General features: G+C 42.9%; 1 protein-coding gene across 4 annotated transcripts in view; it reads right to left on the bottom strand.

Annotated features, from left to right (window-relative positions):
* The window catches only part of gnmt (glycine N-methyltransferase), a 128,351-nt gene that overhangs the window by 103,259 nt on the left and 11,076 nt on the right, over positions 1 to 14,016 (bottom strand). The window lies entirely within an intron of this gene.

The following is a 14,016-nucleotide window of genomic DNA, read 5'->3' as shown; positions in this document are numbered from 1 at the left end:
TTTCCCCCCCAACTGCAGTTTAGCTCTAATCCTCTACGTGGCAGGCAGACCAAAGGGAAGAGACATGAAATCAGGGACTCTGCAATTCAATAGATTCATAGCTGCTCTGAAGTTATTTGGCAATTCCCCACCCTATCTTCATGGCCTTTATTGATTAGAAACCTATCTCAACTAAAGTCAAGTTGAGTTTATTGTCACGTCCACATGTACAGTGAGGTACAGGTACAATGAAACCTACTTTGCAGCAGAATCACAGGCACACATGACTGCATGGCAACGCACAGCTCCAGTGCCATCTTCTGATTCGCCAATGACATGACTGTTGTTGGACTAATCACAGATAGTGATGAATCACCTTACCAGAGTAAGATAAGTCACCCTGTTGAGTGGTGCAGTAAAAATGACCTCTTGTTCAACATCACCAAAACTAAAGAGCCAGATGCAGACTTCAAGGAAAGGAAAGAAGGGAAGATATGCACCTTTCTACATCAGAGATGGAGAGAATCACCAGCTTTAAGTTTCTGGGCATTAACATATTGATGACCTGTCCTGAGCCCAACACTTTGATGCATTCATAATGGAAGTGTGCCAGTATCTTTATTTTCTAAGGAAGTTCAGCTTGTCATTAAGCACTCAAACAAACTTCTAAAGATGTACCGTTGAAAGTATTCTGACTGGTTGCATCATGGTCTGGTACAGCAATTTGAATGTGTGCACAGGAACATAAGAATCTGCAGAGAGTTGGTGGACTCTCATCGTGGGCACATCCCTCACTACCATCAGCAGTATCTACAGGAGGCACTGCCTCAGGAAAGCATCTTCTATCGTCAAGGGTTCACATCATCCAAGCTATGTGATCTTCATTGGGTAGGAGGGACAGAAGCATGAAGTGCCACACTGCCAGGTTTACTACAGCCACTTCATTTCAAACCATTCAGTTCTTGAACCAACTAGGAAAACCCCAGTCACTACAGTTCAGCAACTGCACTAAAATTGACTTTGTTTCTTCTATTTTAATTGTGTTTGACTGTAAAAAATTGTTATTTTTTGCTTTTTCTTGTGAATGCTGCTTATCTGATTCAATGTGCCTGTGATGCTGCTGCAAGTTTTTTCTTTGTACCTGTGCAGACTTGTACTTGGGCAACCTTCACCTTGATGTAGGGACAAACAACACACAAAACATAAATTAAATATAAAATTATTGCGTTCTATGACAGCAGTGCAAAAGCAAGACTTCAGTGCAAAACAAAACTACACAACTGGAGGCCAGTCCATGAAAATCTCAATCTTAAACAAACCAAAGGATTCTGTGATGAATTGTTGTAAAGACTCACCACCCTGTAAGAGAAGACATTCTTTCACCTCTTCATCTTCTAGGGTGCCCCCTTATTCTAAGACCCTGCTCTTTTGTTCTGCTTTCATCCATGAAAGGAAATATCCTGTCAACATTTTCCTGTCAAGTTTCTTCAAAATCTTACGTTTTCCAATAAGATTTCACCTACAATGAGTAGCACTCCAACACTGTTTAATCCTTTCATGTAGGATAATTCCTCTGTATCAGCCATCATTGTGAAATAACTTCTTTCCTTTAAGAGGGTGCTTGAATTTGTTCACAGTTCATTACAGTGATAGGGGTGGACAAATGGGTCTAGCTTAGATGGTTATCTTAGCCAGTTTGCACAGTTAGGTCAAATGGGCTGTTTGCATGCTATATGAATCTGTGACCCTGTGGTCTTCCTAGTGCCTTCTTGTTCTGCAATAAGACTTCGCTAGTTTTATGCCCAGAACCCTTTGAAATATAGGACAACTTTCCATTTTAATAGAATATAAAACAGGCCCTTCAGCCCAAAAATTGTGAGCCTAACTAATTAGGCTAAAGATGACAAATTACACTTATTTCTTTTGCCTGCAAATGGTCCATACCCCTCCATTCTCTGCATACGTATTCATGTTCCTATTATGAGCTAATTAAATGTGTCTATCTCATCGGCCTCCACTACTACCCCTGGCAGTGCATTTCAGAACCCACCACTTTGCATTAATAAAAAACTTGCCTGCAAATCTCTGAAACTTTTCACCCTCTCACCTTAAATGTATGAGACATTTCCACCTTGGGAAAAGGATACCAGCTGTATATCTCTGCTTCTCACAATTTTATAAACTTATATCAGGTCTCTTCTCAGTTTCTGCCACTCGAGAGAAAACAACCCTTGTTTTTCCACCCTCTGCTTATAGCAAATGCCTCTCATTCAGCAGCATCCTGGGGTAAACTTGTTCCTTGTCCACATCCCTCTTAAAATTGGATGGTAAGATCTGAACGTAATACACAGGATACAGCTTAACCAGAGTTTTATAAAACTGTAACATCACTTCCTGACTCTTGATCTCAATGCCTCATCTAATAAAAACAAGCCTGCCATATTCCTTCTTTACCACCATATCAACCTGTGCAGCCACTTTCAGACAACTGCGGTCTTGGAGCCCAAGATTTTTATGTACATCAACGCTGTTAATTGTCCTGCCACAAACTACGTACGTTCCTTTGACATTTGATCTCTCAAAATTCAAGATTGTCATTCTTCTTTATACAAGTATAAAATGGAATGAAATAATTGTTACTCTGGATCTGATACAGTATTAAAAAACACAATTAGAAAGAGCACAAGTACAATAAATAACGTAATTGAAGTCTCCTGAATTCATGAAGGGACCATCTGGATGATTGTTTTGCAGATAATGTAAAGCTCTCCCAGTGTGCCCTTAATGTTAGTATTTTGGGTGGGAGGACATGCAGATAGTGATACTGAATACTATTGTGCACATCTACAAGAGGTATTGTTGCAGTAAAGCAGCATCCATCATCCGGGACCCCGCCACCCAGGTCATGCTCTCATTCACTATTGCCATCAGGAAGAAGGTACAGGAGCCTCAGGACTCATGCCATTAGGCTCAGGATCAGCTATTACTCCTCAACCATCGAGCCCTTGAATCAAAGGGGTTAACTTCACTCAATTTCACTTGACCCGTCACTGAAATTTCCGACAACCTAGGGACTCACTTTCTATGGCTCTTCATCTCATGTTCTCAAAATTTCTTGCTTATTTAATTATTTTTGTATTTACACAGTTTGTTGTCTTGTGCACACTGATTGAATGCCCATTAACTACAGTCTTTCATTGGTTCTTTGATGGTTAATTATACTGTTATGGATTTATTGAGAATGCCCACAAGAAAATAAATCTCAGGGTTGTATACGGTGACATATATGTACTTTTGATAATAAATTCACTCTGAACTATGAACAGTAAATTCCCTGAGCAGGCAAAGTGGATGGCATTCAACTAGATAATGTATAATTGCTACTGACTGGCACTACAGAAGTGTTTGTGCAACCACCTAGTCAACGTACACACAGAGTCTACCTCAAAGTACAATACCTCACACTTGTCTGGAATAAATTCCATTTCTCATTCCTCCACCTATTTGCAATTGATCTATATCCTGCTGCATTCTTTGGCAATCGCCTACACTATCCACAACTCCACTAATCTTTTGTGGCAGCTGAACACATTTTCATTGACATATATTACAAAGAACAGAGGCCCTAATACAGATCCCTGTGGAACATCACTAGTCATGGACCTCCTGCCAGAATGAATCTCATCAAACACTACCCTCTGTCTTCTATAGAGAAGCCTATTCAGAACTCAAATGGCCATCACCATCCATGCCTCACATTTTATTCTTCCAAATGAGCTTACTATGACAGATGTTATCAGGTACTTTACTAAAATTCATATAGTCTGCCCTACCCTCATTGACCACCTTTGCTGCCTTCTTGAAATAATTAAATTAGAAAGGCATGACTTGTCCTGCACAAAGCCATTTTGATTGTCCCTAATTACACCATGCTCTTCTAAATGCTCATAAATCCTATCCCTAAGAATCCTCTCCAGTAGTTTCCCCAACGCTGGGATGAGACTCACTGGCCTAGAGTTTACAAGATTACCCCCGTTTCCCTTCTTGAACAAAGAAACAACATCAGCAACTTGTCAGTCCTCCAGGACTTTGCCTGTCGCTAGAGGGGACACAAAGATACTGGTCCAGGCCCCAGCAATCTAAGTTTTCTTATTAATCTGGAGTAAATCTCATCAGGCGCTGGGGACTTGTCCACGTTCAAGTTTTTCCAGAGTACCTACACCACCTCTATCTTTATTTCAAACTGCCTTAGCACTTTTGCATGTTCTCACTGATCTCACTACCCTCCATGCCCTTCTCCCTGGTGAACACTGGCACAAAGCATTCATTTAGGACCTCACCCACATCAACCACCCCAGGCACATGTTCCCTCCTTTATCCTTGAGTGATGCTATCCTCTCCCCAGTTATCCTCTTTCTCCTGATGTCTATGTAGAATGCCTAATAAAATATAATGCTGGACATACGTGGTAGGTCAGGCTACAATTGTAGGAAGAGAAATGAAGTTAATGCTTCATCAACATTCTGTGAGCCTTCTGTGTTTCATCCCATTTCATCCTTTATTACTGCAGCTTTCTGCAGTTGCTCCCAATTTAAATAACTCATTTTGCTTTTGATGTTCCATCCAATCTCCTGGCCTCTCCAGCTTAAACCCATCACAACAGCACTAGGAAAACACTCTGCTGCGATCTCAGATCCAGTGCTGCCTGGGTTTAATCCATCAAGCCTGTCCATGTCCCATTCCCCCCACCAGCATTTCCAGTGCCCCAGCAATCAAACTCATCCTTCCTGCTCCTGCTCTTAACTCACCCATTCTCCTGGTATTTTCTCCTCTTCCTGTTCTCACAAGTGCATATGCCATTGGAGATAATCCTGAGTTTACTATCCTGAAAGCCCTCATTCTAATACATTGGCCAACTCCTGAAATTTGTCCTGTAAAACTTATCCCTTTTCTCTGACTTATGATGTCCACACTGATATATACCAGAAAAGACATAAGAGACCATGGATGCTGGAATCTGTGTTAAAAATGATTGAACCACGGAAGGAGATGGTTGATATTTCTGGGCTAAACCTTGCATCAAGACTGAAAATGGAGAGGGGAAATGGCCAGCGTATAGAGCTGAGAGGGAGGGGTGAGACAGGGGCTAATAGCTGATGGATTGAACCATATTGGGAGCTGTGGAATGATTGGCAGGTGGAGTCAGGTGGGGGGATTGTTGAGATAAAGGCTGGGAGGTCACAAGTAGAAGCATGAGAAAAAGAAGGTAGATATACAGAGAGATCTTGGGGTCCAAGCCTATAGCTCACTGAAAGTAATCATACAAGTTCATATGGTGGTAAGGAGTGGGAATGGCATGATTACCTTTATTAACTGAGGCATTGAGTTCGAGTGTCAGGAAGTAATGTTGCACCTTTATAAAACACTTGTTAGGAAATATTTGGACATTTTTAATTCCAGTCACCCTTTTATAGGAAGGATGTAGAGGATACATAGAGGGCTTAGAAGAGATTTAAGAGTAAATAGTAAATAGTAATAGTCATGGAAATAATAAATAGTAATAGAATCGTAATAGAAAAATAGTAATAAATAGTTAAATAGTAATATGCAAATTATGCCAGTAAATTATGAAATAAATCCAGGACCAGCCTATCGGCTCAGGGTGCCTGACCCTCCAAGGGAGGAGTTGTAAAGTTTGATGGCCACAGGCAGGAATGACTTCCTATGATGCTCTGTGCTGCATCTCGGAGGAATGAGTCTCTGGCTGAATGTACTCCTGTGCCCACCCAGTACATTATGTAGTGGATGGGAGACATTGTCCAAGATGGCATGCAACTTAGACAGCATCCTCTTTTCAGACACCACTGTGAGAGAGTCCAGTTCCATCCCCACAACATCACTGGCCTTACGAATGAGTTTGTTGATTCTGTTGGTGTCTGCTACCCTCAGCCTGCTGCCCCAGCACACAACAGCAAACATGATAGCACTGGCCACCACAGTCTCGTAGAACGTCCTCAGCATCGTCCGGCAGATGTTAAAGGACCTCAGTCTCCTCAGGAAATAGAGACGGCTCTGACCCTTCTTGTAGACAGCCTCAGTGTTCTTTGACCAGTCCAGTTTATTGTCAATTCGTATCCCCAGGTATTTGTAATCCTCCACCATGTCCACACTGACCCTCTGGATGGAAACAGGCGTCACCAATACCTTAGCTCTCCTCAGGTCTACCACCACCTCCTTAGTCTTTTTCACATTAAGCTGCAGATAATTCTGCTCACACCATGTGACAAAGTTTCCTACCGTAGCCCTGTACTCAACCTCATCTCCCTTGCTGATGCATCCAACTATGGCAGAGTCATCCGAAAACTTCTGCAGATGGCAAGACTTTGTGCAGTAGTTGAAGTCTGAGGTGTAAATGGTGAAGAGAAAGGGAGACAAGACAGCCCCCTGTGGAGCCCCAGTGCTGCTGATCACTCTGTTGGACACACAGCGTTGCAGGCACACGTACTGTGGTCTGCCAGTCAGGTAATCAAGAATCCATGACACCAGGAAAGCATCCACCTGCATCGCTGTCAGCTTCTCCCACAGCAGAGCAGGGCAGATGGTGTTGAACACACTGGAGAAGTCAAAAAACATGACCCTCATAGTGCTCGCTGGCTTGTCCAGGTGGGCGTAGACACGGTTCAGCAGGTAGACGATGGCATCCTCAACTCCTAGTCGGGGCTGGTAGGCGAACTGGAGGGGATCTAAGTGTGGCCTGACCATAGGCCGGAGCAGCTCCAGAACAAGACTCTCCAGGGTCTTCATGATGTGGGAGGTCAATGCCACCGGTCTGTAGTCATTGAGGCCACTGGGGCGCGGCGTCTTCGGCACAGGGACGAGGCAGGACATCTTCCACAGTACAGGAACCCTCCGGAGCCTCAGGCTCATGTTGAATACATGGCGAAGTACTCCACATAGCTGAGGGGCACAGGCTTTGAGCACCCTGGTACTGATACCATCCGGTCCTGCAGCCTTGCTTGGGTTGAGACGTTTCAGCTGTCTTCTCACCTGTTCAGCTGTGAAGCCCACTGTGGTGGTTTCGTGTGGGGGAGGAGTATAGTCATGAGAGCAGGGTGGGGGACTGTGAGGAGGGGTAGGAGGGGAGAGTGGAATATGTGTTGGTTGGTGGCCGACAACAGATGGCTCATGTGGGGGATGGGCAGGGGTCACAATGTCAAATCTGTTAAAGAACAGGTTAAGTTCGTTGGCCCTGTCCACACTGCCTTCAGCTCCTCTGTTGCTAGTTTGCCGGAACCCAGTGATGGTCCTCATCCCCCTCCAGACCTCTCTCATGTTGTTCTGCTGGAGTTTCCACTCAAGCTTACTCCTGTACCTGTCTTTAGCCTCCCTGATCCTGGCTTTCAGGTCCCTCTGTATTGCCCTCAGCTCCTCCTTATTTCCATCTCTAAACACCCTCTTTATAGCATTCAGGATGTCTTTAATGTCCTTTGTCACCCATGGCTTGTTATTTGAGGGGAGCTCTAATAGGGCTTTATAAAATTATGAGATGCGTGGACAGAGTAGATAGTCGTATCTTTTTCCCAGGGTCAAAATGTTTAATTTTAGAGGACATGCATTTCAGGAGAAATGGGGAAAAGTTTAAGGGAGATGTGCAGAACAGGTACTTTTCATAGTAAATGACAGGTGCCAGGAATGCACTGCCAGGGACAGTAGTGGAGGCAGGTGCAAAAGAGGCATTTCAGATACTATACATAAATATGCAGAGATTGAACTGACCACATGCGGCAGAAAGGATTAGTTTAATTAGCTGCCATTTGTTTAATTGGTTTGGCACAACATCGCAGACTGAAGGGCCCATTTTTGCGCTGTACTTTTCTATGATCTATGTTCAATAGAGGGAAGGAGAAATGCTGGAGTTTCTGGGTGCATTTCAGAAGGTGCAGCATAGATACACCCCAAAGATAAAGAAATATTCTAAAGGGAGGATGAGGCAACTATGGCTGATAAGGGAAATGAAAGACAGTGTAAAAATAAAGAGAGGGAATAAAATATAGCAAAAATTTGTGGGAAGTTAGCAGATTGGGAAGCTTTTAAAAATCAACAGAAGGCAACTAGCAGAGTCATGAGGAGAGAATAGATGAAATATGAAGGTAAGCTAGCCAACAATATTAAAGAGGATACCAAAAGTTTTTTTCAGATATATAAAGAGTAAAAGAGAGGCAAGAGTGGATATTGGACAGTTGAAAAATGACGCTGGAAAAGTAGTAATGCTGGACAAAGAACTGGCAGATGAACTTAATAAGTATTTTGTATCTGTCTTCACTGTGGAAGACATGAGCAGTACGTCAGAAATTCAGGAGTATCAGAGGGCAATGTAGTTGCTGTTAGTGTTTAGGAAGCTGAAAGTTCAGAAGGTAGATAAGTCAATTGTACCAGATGGAGTAAACCCTCGGTTTCTGAAAGAGGTAGCTGAAGAGATTGTGAAGACATTAGTAATGATCTTTCAAGAATCACTAGTCTCTGGTATGGTTCTGGAAGATTGGAAAATTGCAAGTATCACTCTACTGTTTAGAAAGGGAGGGAGACTGTGAGTAGTGGTGTTCCGCAGGGATCTGGATCAAGACCACTTCTTTTCACGTTATATGTCAACAACTTGGTTGATGGAATTGATAGTTTTGTAGTCAAGTTTCCAGACAATATAAAGATAGGTGGAGGTCAGGTAGCGTTGAGGTAGCAGGGAGATGCAGAGGGACTTGGACAGATTAAGAGAATGGGCAAAGAAGTGGCAGATGGAATATAGTATGAGGAAGTGTATGGTCACGCACTTTGGTAGAAGGAATAAAGGTAAGATTTTGTTATGTTTTGAAACTCCAAGACATAAAACTAATTGAAAGAAAAGTAAGGAGCCAGGAATAACTGTATACATTTAGCTTTGTTTACTTTTAGTGAGATGTGCCCATATGACGTTGTGGCGTGGTGAAGTATGCCATTCACATACTTTTACATATAACCTAAAATGCATTATGCAAACAACAAAGACTGCTTAATCAAACGATACATTTACAATATCACTTAAATATTACTGAAATATTAAATACGCATCAAATTCCCTAAAGGTTAACTTGTAGGTTGAGTCAATGGCAAATGCAATGTTAGCATTTATTTCAGGAAGACTAGAATATAAGAGCAAGGATATGATGCTGAGTCTTTATAGGGCATTGGTCAGACAGCACTTGGAGCATTGTGAGCAGTTTTCGGCCCTTGACCTAAGAAAAGACGTGCTGGCATTGAAGGTAGTCCACAGAAGGTTCATGAAAATTACCCAGGAATGAAAGGGTTAATGTATGAGGATCGTTTGGTGGCTCTGGGTTTGTACTCACTGGAGTTTAGAGGAATGAGGGGGAATATTGTTGAAACCTATCAAATATTGACAGGCCTAGACAGAATGAATGTAGAGAAGATGTTTCCTATATTGAGTGAGTCTAGGACCAGAGGGCACAGCCTCGGATTCAAGGGACTTCCATTTAGAACAGAGATGAGAAGGAATTTCTTCAGCTAGAGGATGGTGAGACTGTGGAATTCATTGTCACGGATGACTGTGGAGGACATGTCATTGAGTATATTTAAAATGAAAGTTGATTAGTTGCAACTTTACAGAACTCTGGTTAGGCCACATCTGGAGTATTGCATACAGTTATATTCACCTCACTATAGGAAGGATGTTGAGGATTTGGAGAGGGTCCTGAAGAAGTTTACCAGTATACCACCTGATTTGGAGGTCATGTGCTATCATGAGAGATTGGACAAACATGGATTGTTTTCTCTGGAGCAGTGGAGGCTGAAGGGAGATCTAATAAAGGTTTATAAGATTATGAGAAGCATAGACAGAGTAGACAGGGAGTATCTTTTTCCCATGGTATAAATGGCTAATACAAGGGGGCATTAATTGATGGTGAGAGGGGGTAGGTTCAAAGGGAATTTGAGGGTTAAGTTATTTTACTCAGAGCATGGTGGATGCTTGGAATGCTCTGCCTGGTATGGCTGTATGAGGAAAATATATCTGAGGCTTTTAAGAGACATTTAGATAGCCACATGAATATGAGGAACACACATCAAAGTTGCTGGTGAACGCAGCAGGCCAGGCAGCATCTGTAGGAAGAGGTGCAGTCAACGTTTCAAGCCGAGACCCTTCGGCCTGAAACGTCGACTGCACCTCTTCCTACAGATGCTGCCTGGCCTGCTGCGTTCACCAGCAACTTTGATGTGTGTTGCTTGAATTTCCAGCATCTGCAGAATTCCTGTTGTTGAATATGAGGAAGATGGAGGGATATGTACATTGTGTAGGTAGGGGGGATTAGTTTATGGGGATTTTTTAATTTACTTTTCAGCTGGTTTGGCACAACATTTTGGGCTGAAGAGCCTGCTCCTGTGCTGTACTGTTCTGTGTTCTATGGTTTCTTGATTAGTCAGGGCACCAAAGGTTATGGGGAAAAAGCAGAAGGATAGGGCCAAGAAGGATAAAAAAAAATGAGCCATGATGGAATGGCGGAGCATACTGGATGGGTCGAGTAGCCTAATTCTAATCCTATATTTTAAGGTGCTATGGTCTTATTGACTTTCACTCTCCTCTTTGAAGATGCTCATTAGTTGTTCAATGACATTCTTGAACTTTCCCCTAAGGAGGGTATGCCCCATTCCATTACCTCTTACAATAGAATCCCCTATCACTATTGTTTGACCTTTCGTTCGATTGATCTCACAACTACCCAACCATAGATGACTCCCAACTGTTGCTATCCCTTTCTCTTCCTCCAGGTGGCACAGTTGCTGCAGTAAATTGGAATTTATGGAGACTGAGGTTTAACCATTTGATTGTCATGCAGGCATTCATATTCAACATCCCATTCACAATCCTTTCAAGCCTTCAATAACTGGGGCTCCGTAATTCTATGAAGTGTATATTTAGTGCAGTGAGAATGGCTCCAGGGGCTGTGTTGTGTTCTTTGTGAGATGTGGGAATTCTTGCAACCTCCCAGATAACCACGTCTGCACCAGGTGCACTGAGCTGCAGTTCCTTGGAGAATATAAGGAAGAGGAGCTACAGATTGATGACCTTTGACTCATACAGGAGACTGAGGAAATGAAAGATAGGAACCTCAGGGAGCAGTCACCCCTAGATTGCAGGAGTCAGGTACCTAGGTCAGTGATCCCCAACCTCTGGGCCACGAAGCACGCAGGGGTGCAGCGGTAGCCGGAGCGCACCCAGCATATCTTTAAGAAAAAAGGCCGAAATAAACAAGCTAATTAACTAGGTGCCACCCAAAAGCCAGTCTTCATTAGAGGAACTGAGGTGGAGAGGATCAATAACTTTAAATTCTTCGGCATTAAGGATCGACGTTTCTCCCTCTGAAAAGTGTCAGAGGATCTGTCCTGGGACCAGCAAGTAACTATCATTACAAAGAAAGCACAGTAGTGTCTATACTTTATTAGAAGTTTGTGTAGATTCAACATGTCACCTCGATCCTGACAGCCTTGTCTTTTCAGCCTGTCTGGGCTGGCATTTAAATTGACCAAACAATGGAACAGCTAAAGGCTCCAGCGCCCTGGAAAGAGGAGTGAACATCACGTAGAGCAAGTGAAATCGGCAGTTGCCTCTGATCTGGGCCGACATTTACGTACTGAGCTGCACCTAATTAATTAGCTTGTTTATTTCAGCTTTTTTCTTAAAGATCTGCCGGGTGCGCTCCGGCTACCGCTGCACCGCTGCATTCTTCGCGGCCCAGAGGTGGGGACGACTGACCTAGGTGACTGTCAGGAAAAGAAAGAGAAAATGACAGCACTGCAGAGTATACCTATGACCATTCCCCTCAATATTAAGTATAAGGTTTTAGATATTGTTGAGGGAGGGAGTGGCCAACCGGGGGTGAGCTGCAGCAACCAGGTCTGTGGTACTGAGTATGGCTCTGCTTTGGATTGTGTCCACAGCTTTCCAAGGGGGTGGTGCGCGGGGTGAGCAACCAGAAGTCTTGGTATATATTTTCACCAATAACATAGGTAGGAAAAGGGAGGAGATCCTGAAGAGAAAATTTAGAGAGTTAAGTAGAAAGCTGAAAAGTGGGATGTCCAGGTTAGTAATCTCTGGATTGTTGCCTGTGCCACATGCCAAAATAAGATGATTGAGCAAGCAAATGCATGACTGAGGAACTGGTGCAGGGGCCAGGGCTTCAGATTTCTGGATCATTGGGATCTCATCTGGGGACAGAATGACATGTACAAAGAGGATGGATTACACTTGAACCCGAGGGGAACCAACATCTTGGAGGCATCCCAGGATTCTGAAAGAGGTGGCTGAAGAGATTATGGCAGTATTAGTAATGATCTTTCAAGAATCACTACATTCTGGCATAGTTCCAGAGGAATGGAAAATTGAAAATGTCACTCCATTCCTCAACAACGGAGGGAGACAGAAGAAAGGAAATTATAGGCCAGATAGCCTAACCTCAGTGGTTGAGAAGATGATGAAGTCAATTGTTAAGATTAATTTTTAAGGATACTTGGAGACACATGATAAAATATGTCAAGTCAGCATGGTTTTCCTTAAGGGAAAATCTTGCCTGACAAATCTGTTGGAATCCTTTAAAGAAATAACAAGCAGGATAGACAATGTGCCACATATGAGGCTGCTTAACAAGTTAAGAGCTGATGGTATTAAGAAAGATATTAACTTGGATAGAGGTTTGGCTGACTGGCAGGAGGCAAAGTGCGGGAATAAACGGAACATTTTCTGGTTGGCTCTTGGTGACTCGAGGTATTGCACAGAGGCTGTGTTGGCACTGCTTCTTTTTCTATATGTCAATGATTTGGATGACAAAGTTGATGGCTTTGTTGTCAGGTTTGCAGATAATATGAGATAAGTAGAGGGGCAGGTTGTGTTGAGGAAGCAGGGCTGTTGAGTGCTGCAGAAGCACCTAGACAGATTAGGGGAATGGGCAAAGAATTAGCAGATGGAATTAAAGTGTCAGGAAGTGTATGGTCATGCACTTTGGTAGAAGGAATGAAAGCATAGACTATTTTCTCAATGGGGAGGAAATCCTAAAATCCAAGTTGCAAGGGGATTTGGAGTTCCTTCTGTAGGATTCTTTAAAGGTTAACTTGCAAGTTGAGCTGGTGGTGAGGAAGGCAAGTGCAATGTTAGCATTCATTTCAAGAGGACTAGAATATAACAGCAAGGATGTAATACTGGACCTTAATAAGGCACTGGTGAGACCTCACTTGGAGTATTGTGAGCAGTTTTGGGCCTCTTATGTAAGAAAGGATATGCTGACATTGGAGAGGGTTTAGAGGAGGTTCGTGAGAATCATTCCGGGAATGAAGGAGTTATTGTACACGGGGTGTTTGTTGGTTCTGGGTCTGCACTTGCTGGAATTTAGAAGAATGGGGGGGGGGGAAATCTCACTGAAGCCTACTGAAAATTGAATAGCATAGATAGGGTGGATGTGGAGAGGATGGTTCCTACTGTGGGATCTAGGCCTCAGAATAGAGGGAAGACCATTTGGAATGGAGATGTGGAGGAACTTTTTTAGCCAAAGGGTGGTGAATCCGTGGAATTCTTGATTCAGTGGCCTGAAAGGGCTGTCAGTGTTGTATGATTTTAAGTTTAACCCTAAATATCATTTGAAGTGACATTTAATTGGGTAAAATGGTAAACGGTGACAGTATTGACAGGGTACTTATTTCCAGCAAATATAACCTCTCACTTGTGCATCGCAGAGCTACATAAATTGCAAGCTGACAACCATGTTGATTAACATGTAAGTATTGTCTTGGAAACTGGGGGAACCTGTTATCCAAAATAATCTCATGGAATATTTTATATCAATCTTAGAGTGTTGACGGTTGGTGGGAATGACTTCTTATCGAAAAACCATGTAAATTGATAAAAGTTGTGCTGTTTATGGTCAAATGGTCTGCTGGCTTTCAATTCTGTAATAGCTTCCTGTTTTGCTACAATTGGTAAGATCTTTGTTCTACCTAAGC

The sequence above is a fragment of the Mobula birostris genome, chromosome 2, assembly GCF_030028105.1.
Source record: "Mobula birostris isolate sMobBir1 chromosome 2, sMobBir1.hap1, whole genome shotgun sequence".
NCBI lineage: Eukaryota > Metazoa > Chordata > Chondrichthyes > Myliobatiformes > Myliobatidae > Mobula > Mobula birostris.
The sequence above is the reverse complement of the archived record's forward strand: the minus strand, read 5'-3'. Positions and strand labels throughout refer to the sequence as shown.